This window comes from Nicotiana tomentosiformis, chromosome 2, assembly GCF_000390325.3.
Source record: "Nicotiana tomentosiformis chromosome 2, ASM39032v3, whole genome shotgun sequence".
Classification (NCBI taxonomy): domain Eukaryota; kingdom Viridiplantae; phylum Streptophyta; class Magnoliopsida; order Solanales; family Solanaceae; genus Nicotiana; species Nicotiana tomentosiformis.
Genome location: NC_090813.1, coordinates 48,561,346 through 48,572,870, shown reverse-complemented (window position 1 = coordinate 48,572,870; position 11,525 = coordinate 48,561,346). Strand labels below are relative to the sequence as shown.

Here is an 11,525-nt window from a genome sequence, read left to right as displayed (position 1 = left end):
TTGGGTTGCACGCCACAACAGGCCATATTGGCCTTATATTATAGCTTAGGTAGGATTCTCTCTTCAAGAATGTGACATACCAGCAGTGAGCGCAGGTACCGTACAATGCTGAGTGATTATGTGTGATGAGTAGGAATTTTAGATAGACAAATTGAGCACCCTTAGAGTGTAAGTGTCTGGGATTATCACTGTGATGCATTGCATTTGATATGCATATTTGACATGTAGGCATAGAGATGTAACATTTCTCATTCTTGTTGTACTTGGCATATCTTATCAGTGATGAGCTTATATTGTTGAACTTGAAAGCATGTCTAAATTTATCTACTATGCAGGAGTTGTATATGGAACTTCTCTGAGTTATTATTGTCATTATCCTGTTATATTTGTGTTGTCGTCATTTTTATTCGGACTATATCTTTCTGAGCTCGTCACTGCTTTCAGCCCAAAGTTAATCATGTTACTTATTGAGTATATTGGGCAGGTTGTACTCATACTACACTCTACACTTCGTGTGCAGACCCAAGTACATATGCATGCGGTGATTGCTTAAGTGATGATAGTACGTATTCGGAGACCTCGAGGTAGCTGTGGTGACGTTCGCAAACCTTGAATCTCATTTCTTTCATTTTATATCAGTACTATTCTATCTTCTCAAATGGTTGTACTAGAGTTTTAGACTATGTTGACATTAGTAGCTCATGTGCTCGGTGACACTAGGATTTTGGAATTATTGTAGTTGAATAGTAGTTGTTTTTATCACTTATTTATGAGACTTTCCATTACTGGAATTATTAAATCACGTTTTTATTTTAAAATGCGTAGTTATTATGTGATTTTCGGCTTACCTAGTAATGTGATAGGCGCTATCACGACAGGTTGGGATTTGGGTCAAGAGATAAACTTTCATTTTCCCTTCCCTAGAGATGTTATTGATAGAACTAATAATATATATCTTCTTTCTCATTAATCCCACCAAGCATGATGCCCCTATTTGAGATATTATACCTTGTCATATACTTTATTGGGTCCCATCATTATATAACTTTGAATAAAGTATTATTTTGTTTTATTCGTTATTTTTATTAGTATTTATTATCTTATCGTTTGACCGACATTATCATCTTACAGTCTCTTCCTTAATTTTATCTTATCCCGTTTTTACTATATTCTTTTTTTATGATCCTTCATTCTTATTTCATTTGTCCTTATTATGTAGAGCCGTTAGGTCGAAGCTCATTCTAGAGTCATGTATGAAACAAAAAATAAGAAGGGGTAATAAGCAAGGCAAAGCTATAAACAAAATAAAAATACACGCAATACGATTACATGGCTCCAATATAAGACTTGCAAATATTATTTGCACTTTATTCACTAGTTGAAACAACAGTCCTTATTCATGCAGTAAGCAACTGTCCAAGAAGGTTAACTAGCTGATTCATAGTAGTAGTGCTAATTAAGCACTAGTAGGCTAGCTCGTTCACTAAAAAATGAGGTTAATATTAAGTATAAAACCAGTAGGACCTAAACCGATATTAATACGACCGCCGACACCGCCAATACCAATATTTACAAGGTTCAAGGATGATGCCAAAAGACCAACAGATGGTAAGCTCGCATTACATGTTGAGAGTGGAGTTGCAACTACTAAATGGCAGTTGGACAATAGCAATGGTAAAGTATTTACAAGAGGATCCACCACCAAGGAAAATACTCCCGATCCATTTATTATTGTACTTGATACCACATTTATTGATCCACACCGCAATTGCACTGATGCATCTGCAAAGGTCAATGATATTAATATTATTTACGCAATTATATCAACTTTACATTTTAGCTGACATGTTAAAAATAAAATTAATTATGTACAGAAAAAGATATTATCTCAAACTTTTTAGACTTTTAGATGAAATGATCATACAGTTCAACATGCAGAAACTTCTTATGATGGGGCCATATGCATCTTATAACTACGAGTGTAGGATTCATTTTTCTGAAGTTACTCTATATTTATACCATCCTCACCCATTGTTATGAGAGGAATAATAGATGTAGTGTTATTTCTATTAGACTTCAAATCATTAAATTTGCCTAAATTGTAAGAAAGTTTACTTGTAGTTATCTCTTGGATCATATTATAGTGTATATCTACTCATATATCATAAGTTACTAATGCCACTTATAACATCTATCATAGGATTTAGTGTATATATAGAGATAATTTATTATTCGATTGGGGAGAGTTCCCTTTTGGTATGAATATATATATATATATATATATATATATATATATATATATATATATATATATATATATATATAAAATAGGACTACGTAAAAAATAAAAAACTTACTAGGAAAAAGTTGGAGGTGAGTCCGTTGATGACATCTAAATTGCCGTTAACGCTGCAAAGTACAACCCCACCTATATTTATTGAAACAAGTTCGGCAACATCAGCGGGGGTTGCGATTAATGCAGCCAAAAGGAAAATGTATTTGCTGAAGCCATAGCAGTTATTTTGATATGTGATAGTTATTGATGTAAGAAATTGTGTTGCTCAATTAAGGTGTGCGCATGACCAATTTATAGTAAATATCATCGGCTGAAATTTCAAAACTCCTAATCTACTTGTTGTGAAAGTGGATTATTATAACGAACCGGCCGGTCGTTTTGAATATTTGCACTTCGCTCGGTTGTCTGAGGGCATGAGTAGCTCCGTATGATGTACTTTGACTTGTGTGAATCGTCGGTTTTGGGTTGCAGGTATTTCGGAATCAAATCGAATTTGACCTCGGATTTGAATTCTGATGGTTCCATTAGCTTTGTTAGGTGATTTTGGACTTAGCAGCGCGAGCGGAATATAATTTGGACGATCGTGGTAGAATTAGGCTTGAATTGGCGAAAGTTGGAAATTCGGCGATTTCGGTCGGCAATGGAAAAATTGATATCGGGGTCATAATGGAATTCCGGAAGTTGGATTAGGTTCGTAGTATAATTTTTGATGTGTGTGCAAAATTTGAGGTCATTTGGTCGTGGTTTGGTTGGTTTCGGCATCGGTTGCCGAATTTGTAAATTTAGAAGTTCTTAGGCTTGATTCTGAGGGTAATTTAGTGTTTGGATATTGTTTTGATTGATTCGAAGGTTCGACTAAGTTTGTATGTTGATATATGACTTGTTGGTATTTTTGGTTGAGGTCCCGAGGGCCTCGGGGTGACTCCGGGTGGTTAACGGATTTGTTAAAGTTGGAAAATGCAGCTGAAGCTGCTGCTACTGCTATTTCCGCACCTACGTAAGGAGGAGTCGCAGGTGCAAGGTCGCTGGTGCGTTTGAAGAAGATGCAGATGCGAAAATGGAAGGCCAAGGCTGGGAACGCCGGTGCGCGCCCGCAGGTGCGGAACCTGGGGTAGCATGTGCGGAATTGAGGGCTTAAGTGGTTCTCGCAGGTTTGAGTATTCGATCATAGGCAGAAAAGCCCCAGCTCGTGGTTTTGTCTTCATTTTCAATTTTTCGATTTGAGAAACTCGAGAGATAGGCGAGTTTTTTAAGGTTTTCAAGAAGCAACGTTGGGGTAAGTGATTTTAGCCCATTATGGTATAAAGTTCGTGAATCTATGGCTTTGTTCATCATTAATTAGTAGGATCTTGGAGTGAAAGTAGGGGGTTAGGGCTTGAAATTTGTAAGAGTTTAATTTAAGGATTTGAGGGACCAAACGATTTCGGATTTTGATGAATTTGGTATGGATATACACGTGAGTGAAGGAGCTTTCTAGTTTTATAAATTTTGTATGATTTCGAGACATAGGCCCGGGGTCTGGGTTTTAGCCAATTTCGGGTTTAGGTCTAATTTGATAGTTTTTCTTGTCGAGTTCATTCCACTAGCGTATATTGATGGTATTGTACTGATTGTAAATAGATTGGGAGCATTTGGAGGCCGAGTCCAGAGGAAAGAGCATTTCGGGGTAGAGGTTTGACCAGTTTAAGGTAAGTAACGATTGTAAATCTAGTCGTGAGGGTATGAAACCCCGGATTTCGTATCATTCTACTATTTTAAAGTGACGCACATGCTAGGTGACGGGCGTGTGGGCGTGCACTGTTAGGGAATGCGACTTGGTCCGTCCCATAGCAACTGTAAAGTTGCATATTTTGTGGACATTATATGATACTTATGTGTTTTTAGAAAGAATTTTTGTTAATTGGGTTGAATGCCATGTTTGGGCCTAGAGCCAGTACTGTTTGGACCCTTAGGGGCCTTTTCTTATTATCCTTTCACTGTTTTCGATTGAAAATCTATACTCAGTCATGGTTATACCTGTTTACTGCATAACTCAGTTTTATTATTCGATTTTGATGCATATACATGTTGTTTTTGGCTGAGCACCCTGTGTTTACTGAAATGCCCGAGTGGCTTGAGAGGTTTATGACTGAGTGGGGCCGAGGGATTAATTTGTGAATATATTTATGGGATTGCGCTGCACGCCGCAGCATGTTTTGATATAGGCCGAGAACCTGAGTGATTATGTCATGATTTGGCTTGATATAGCGCTTGGGCTGAAGGAGCCCCTCCGGAGTCTGTACACTCCCCTAGTGAGCGTAGGTACCTACTGAGTGCGAGTGTCAACTGTCGAGTGCCGGGTGCTGAGTGACTGGGAGGCATGAGTGATTGTGAGGTATGGCCGAGAGGCAAGAGTAATTGTGAGGTATGCCCGAGTGGCAAGAGTGATTGTGAGGTATGGCCGAGTGGCAAGAGTAATTGCGAGGTATGCCCGAGTGGCAAGAGTGATTGTGAGGTTTGCCCGAGGGGTTGTATATGAGTGATGCTTTGCCCGAGGGGCTGTTTATGATTTCATCATTTTTGCTCACCTTTGCATTTTTCGTCTGTATGAAAGCTGTTGAAAAATATCCTTAAACGGTTTTTACTGGAACTGGGTTTAAACGAGATATTTCGATTCAAATCTTGATTTTAAAAGCATGAGGTATTTTACTGAGATTTCATGATATGAACGTTATATGCTTTAGTGCTCGTCACTACTGCTCAGTCTTTATTTATTGTTGTTACTTATTGAATTGGCGTACTCACGTTACTCCATGCACCTTGTGTGCAGATCCAGGTATAGTTCGACACGGTAGCGGTTGTTGATTATTCTAGTTGCAAATTTTTCCTCGGAGATAGCAAGGTAGTTGCTTGGCGATCGCAGCCCCTGCTCTTCTCCCTCTTATCTTCCTCTAGTTGTATTTACCTATTTTTCACGCTGAGTTAGCCGTGATATTGTTAGAGATATTGTCGTAGATGCTCATGACAAGTGACACCTCGATGTCGGGCTTTTCCTTCCGCACTTTTATTTTGATTTCAACTCCTTTACAAAGTTTTTTATGTTAAATAACATTGAAATTATCTTTGAAATGAAAATATCGGTTTGTTTTGGAAATGAGTCGGCTTTCCTAGTTTCACGACAGGCGCCATCACGACAGGGGTTAGTTTGGGTCGTGACAGATTGGTATCAGAGCCTAGGTTACATATGTCTCACGATCATGAGCGTGTTTAGTAGATTCTTGCGGATCGGTACGGAGACGTCTTTACGTATCTTCGAGAGGTTGCAGAACCCTTAGGAAAATTGCACTTTCTTGTATTCTATCGTGCGAAATTGATTCAGCTTGAGACGTAACTCTTTGAATTCCTTCCACACATCTCGTATGCGCATATGAGCGCTCGGTATCAGTTGTGCATCGTCGGCTTATAATTCTATGAACAAGGTTGAGATGTGTATTCTGTGTTGTGGTGGTCGGCCAGTCTGGAGGACTTGAGGCCAAGGTTAGACCGCATCTTAGGTTCGGTAGCTTAAGTTGTAACCTATACATTTGGACTCATAGGTCCGATAATGTCTCTACGAGTGGAATTTGTGGCCCGATGAGCTGTGGAATGGCTCTGTGATGAGTATGACGTAACTGTGGGAGGTGGTAAGACGATGTAAATATGATGAAAAGTATTTTCTTGAAATATAAAGGAAGGACATTGGGTGCTTGATTTTTGTTTTGATGTGATGTACCGCCTCGAGTGTGAATATTTTGAAGGATCTTTCACGTTGTTAAATTTCAGGGCAAATTTAATTCTCATGTCTGTCAATGAGTTTGGACTCCAGAAGAGTAAGTGATTGTGTAGTAATTGTGGTTGCGAATAGGTATATCTGACGTTGATGGCTCGAGAAAGATGATCTTCGAAGAGACTTAGAGTCGGTTACATTTTATTGGTTCCGGTGCGACATCGATGTATTTCGATTTGATGCAGCAGATGGGTAGCAAAGTATGAGGGAAGACATGAAGGGAAATGTTTCACGGTGGTTGAAGTACTAGTAGGTCATGTAGGAAAACTAGAGGTTGAGAAGTTTCTTAAAGGTGATGATTTAACCGAAGTAAGAGTGGAAGATTGGCATATGAATTCAATGGTAGGTTAGTTGTGCACCTTGAGAAAGTGTAGAATGGTTTGGAATCGTGTTAGTATGTGATTTGTCTTGTAGACTCTAATTGGAGTGATGGTTACTGTACAAAGGAAGATTGAATATGGCAAAAAGGAGTGTGATTGAAATGAAGAGAGGCGTGAAGATCTAATTATCGTGTCACGTGCAATATGACTTGAGTTCGGAAGGTATTGTTGAACGTGCAGTTGATGTCAATAGGGAAAGTGCAGACTTATACAAATAGTGGGCGAGCATGAACTCAGGAGAATTTATGGATTCCGACGTGTGTGATGGTGACTGGCGATTTAGAATGTTTATGAGAATATTAACAAAAGACTTCGAGAAGTATGGCGGGTTAAAGGTGCGATATCTTGGTAATTGAGAAGGATAAATCCTTGCAGGTTCTAATTTTATATAATTACAGCTTAAGGCTAAGTGGGAGAGTCTGCTATCGACGAGTTGATTGCACAGTTATGCGTCGTATTAGTTTCAGTTCGGGGTATACCGGTGAATCAGTTATGACTTGTAGAGGTCGAGATCGAGGATGAGTCGGGTAAAGGAATTTCTGGGCACAAGTTGTATTACACTCTATGGTTATAGGAGGACCATAAAATATTTGAGTAGTTATTCACGAAAAATGTAGGGTACATGGAGCGGGAATTTGATCAGTTACGTAGGAGTGTGGGTTACTCTTTATTTCCCTTGGGTGTTGGTGTGCTAATGGGGCACATGTCGTTTCGGTCCGTTTGGTCAGTTAATTCGAGATTTGAGTAGTGTGGATGACTCTCAAGAATGGTTCTAATGAATTTAAGATTTATATGTAGCAATTTGAAATTTTCACGATTTATATATATGGCTAGAAAACTTGGAGTTGCATTGAACGGTGTCGAGACTCGTGGCATTTCATATCATTGTGAATTATGCATTTCAGTATCAAGAAGGTGAAGGAAACAGTTTTAGGTTCACATAAGGTCTCATTAGAGTAAGCATTTTGGTTGTGGAACCTTTGGGATACATAAAAAGGGAATTCAACAGCTTATAAGCTTTAGGGCGGTGTGATTCTATGCTAGAGTTCGTGGGCAAAGCTTTAGTTAAGGATAGTAGGGTCCTAACAAAAAAATAAAAAATAGGACAGATTGGTAGTAGGTTAGGTTAGCACAGTAATGGGTATGATTGGTTCTTTGGGTACTTATGACATGGCTAGTATCTATAGGTGTTACGTGGCAATGTTCTCAGATTTGGCAACTTGTGTGGCTTGGTGGAGTTAGAGGAATTTAGTTCAGATAGCTTGGTTATGTGCAAATGGGTTTCAAAGTGTTCATGATGGTTCATACTATGGTTTGAACCGGATATTGTTTTTACCTGTGTACGAAACGTGTTGTGTGTTATGATTTCCTCATAGAAATAAGCAAGAAAGTGGTTTCTGACTAATCTGGTATGTAATTTGCTAGTGACTCAGAGTTGATAATGGAATTCTTATGCTTGTCACATGATGGCATAATAGATATGGTGTGCTTTGCGAGAATAGGATTTGCATGTACAAGGTCACAATTTAGTTTTGAAGGGAAAGACATAAATTCTTAGGCAGGATGGACGGTTTCAGATGACTAAGTAAATGATATTACTATTTGGTATGTCTTGATGAGAGTGTACATTTAAGAGGGGCAGTGTGATTTGATTTATGGGTACTTCGCTGGTATTGCAGTACTCTTCCGGTTGATCGACTGTTGATACTCAAATTTTTGCCAGGTGGCACGGAAGATTTTTTTTAAAGTATTTCTCGTGGGATGATTGTGTACGAGAGAGGTGTTAGACATTCGGGCGGTGAAGGTGGAATCAATTATGGTGATTCATGTGTCCTATGGAATTGGAGATTGGGAGTTCTCAAGAGTAGATTGTTTTATGGGTGTGGACTATGAAGTTGTGGCCGGAGTTAGCCAGATGATAGATTGTGTTATGATTCAGTCATTATGGACTTTCGGAGGTTATTTATCTATTTGCGGCTCTCCATAGTTGATTAGGGTCCCAGTGGTAGGCACAATTAAGATGTGTATTCTACATCGAGCCGGGTTGATTGGCTCCATACTACTATTGTTGAAGGATGTGCCATTCGGTTGGTGTGAAGCTTATTCATGTTCTGGAATGATCTGTGAGTTACCCTTCTATGCTACGAGGAGTTGTGATTCGTTGGTTGTATGCACATATGGTGCGGTTCTATTCTGGCCTTATAGAGGAATTTGAGCAAGAATAGTATTGGATATTGCTTGGTTGATGGCGTATTGGTCATGTTCTTTCGGGTTTTGTGTGGCATGGTGTCGTTTGCTTCTCCGTGGTTATGGTAATGCACTTTGGGTACTTGAGGTCGAATTGCGCAGGGTTATTGATTTTAGCAGGGTGGCTTAAGGTGTTTCATATGGACCAATATTTGGATAGGGTCACGTATTGCAGTAGAGTTATGTGAAAATATGATCCTTTGTGTAAGATTCATGTATTATGGTTCTGCAGTGTGTGATGGGTTCTTAGCATTGCGTCGGGGTGGTACCCGTCGAGCTTGCGGAACGGTTCTCCTGTTTGGGTCATTGTTACGATTGGGTACACTTGGAATGTTGCTATATGGTGCACGGAATGCACGAGTTGTGGCTTTAGATTGTAGTAATGTGTCATGTCACTAGAGTGGTCGTGTGGGATAAGACGAGGTCGTTAGGCCTAGAATGGATGCTATCGGATTTGATTGTGGTATAATTGGGAGGATAATATCGGAAGTCGGCTTTGAAATTGGCTATAGTTCTTGTAGAAGGAATAGGAGCTCCATGACCTGTTGGTCTAATGAATGGCTATGAATTTGGTATGTTTCTTTCATCATCGGCAGTGTATGAAGGTTTTGAAAACAAGATTTTGTCTGATATGAGGTTATTACCGGCACTGGGTTGATTTGAGTCGATACTGTGATTAGAAATCATTGCTTTGAGTATTTGAGATATGCGGTATTTAAAGTTGAGTATTTGAGTTATGGTTACGGCTTTTGGTACAGACTGTTCAGACTTATATGGTATGTAGATGCAAACTTCTCATCTTATGGGAAATTTCGGATGTTGGAAATTTGATTCGAAGGCTTGTGGGCTAGGTTGAATTGAGAAATTTCAGTTATGCCTTGCTATCGGACTTGTATGTGACAGGGTGACGTGGGATCACCCCCGGGTATGTGCATGGGGAAGTTCCACAGTGATTTGATGGCTTTTGGATCAACTCTGGGCACGTTCGAGGACGAACGAATGTTTAAGTGGGGGAGGACGTAATGACCAGACCAGTCGTTTTGAACATTTGTACTTCTCTTGGTTGTTTGAGGGCATGAGTAGCTCCGTATGATGTACTTTGACTTGTGTGAAGTGTCGGTTTTGTATTGCAGGTATTTCAAAATCAAATTGGAAAAAAGAATTTCATTGTTGAAGCTTTAAATTGGGAGAGTTGACCAAAATTTGACTCTTTAGCATTTGACCTCGGATTGGAATTATGATGGAACCATCAGCTTTGTTAGGTTATTTTCGACTTAGGATAGAGACTGGAATGTAATTTGGAGGCTCGTGGTAGAATTAGGCTTGAATTGGCAAAAGTTGGAAATTCAGCGATTTCGGTCGGCAGTGCAAAAATTAATATCGGGGTCGGACTGGAATTACGGAAGTTGGACTAGGATCGTAGTGTCATTTGTGACGTGTGTGCAAAATTTGAGGTCATTCAGGCGTGGTTTGGTTGGTTTCGACATCGGTTGCCGAATTTGGAAATTTAGAAGTTCTTAGGCTTGAATCTTAGGGTAATTTGGTGTTTGGATGTTGTTTTGAGTGATTTGAAGGTTTGACTAAATTTGTATGCTAATATATGACTAATTGGTATTTTTGGTTGAGGTCCCGAGGACCTTGGGGTGATTCCGGGTGGTTAACGGATTGGTCAAAGTTGGAAAATGCAGCTGAAGCTACTGCTACTGCCATTTCCGCACCTGCGGAAGGAGGAGTCGCAGGTGTGAGGTCGCTGGTGCATTTGGGCAAGCCGCAAATACGGAAATGGAAGGCCAAGGCTGGAAACGCATGTGCGGAACTTGGGGTATCAGGTGCAGAATTGAGGGCTTAAGTGGTTCTCGCAGGTGCGAGGATTCGACCTCAGATGCGGTTCTGCAGTAGTGGAAAAAAGAGGCCGCAGGTGCGATTGTGCTGGGCAGAAAAGCTCCAACTCGTTGTTTTGTCTTCATTTTCAAATTTTAGATTTGACAAAACTCGGGAGAGATGCGATTTTTCGAAGGTTTTCAAGGAGCAACGTTGGGATAAGTGATTCTACCCCATAATGGTATAAATTTCGTGAATCTATGGCTTTGTTCATCATTAATTAGTTGGATTTTGGAGTGAAAGTAGGGGGTTAGGGCTTGGAATTCGTAAGAGTTTAATTTAAGGATTTGAAGGACCAAACGATGTTGGATTTTGATGAATTTGGTATGGTTAGACTCGTGAGTGAATGAGATTTCTAGTTTTGTAAGTTTTGTCGGATTTCAAGACGTGGGCCCGGGGGCCGGGTTTGAGCTAATTTCGGGCTTTGGTCTAATTTGATAGTTTTTCTTGTGGAATTCATTCCATTAGCGTATATTGATGGTATTGTACTGATTGTAAATAGATTTGGAGCATTTGGAGGCCGTGTCCAGAGGCAAGAGCATTTCAGGGTAGAGGTTTGACATGTTTGAGGTAAGTAACGATTGTAAATCTAGTCCTGAGGGTATGAAACCCCAGATTTTGTAACATTCTACTATTTTGAAGTGACGCACATGCTAGGTGACGGGAGTGTGGGGGTGCACTATAGGGGATTACGACTTGGTCCGTCCCATAGCAACTGTAAAGTTGCATATTTTGTGGAAATTATATGATACTTATGTGTTTTTAGAAGAGTTTCTGTTAATTGGGCTGAATGCCATGTTTGGGACTTGTGCTAGTACTGTTTGGACCCTTAGGGGCCTTTTCTTATTATCCTCTCACTGATTTCGATTGAAAATCTATACTTAGTCATGGTTATACCTTTTTACTGCATAACTGA

At 39.7% G+C, this 11,525-nt stretch overlaps 1 long non-coding RNA gene across 1 annotated transcript; it reads right to left on the bottom strand.

Moving 5' to 3' along the window:
* Window positions 1-1,341: 1,341 nt before the first annotated feature.
* On the bottom strand, window positions 1,342-2,610 carry LOC104111423 (uncharacterized). The gene is made up of 2 exons (XR_689712.4): window positions 2,358-2,610; window positions 1,342-1,782 (listed from the first exon to the last, which is right to left on the bottom strand). It is a non-coding gene; the product is annotated as an uncharacterized lncRNA (long non-coding RNA).
* Window positions 2,611-11,525: the final 8,915 nt, after the last annotated feature.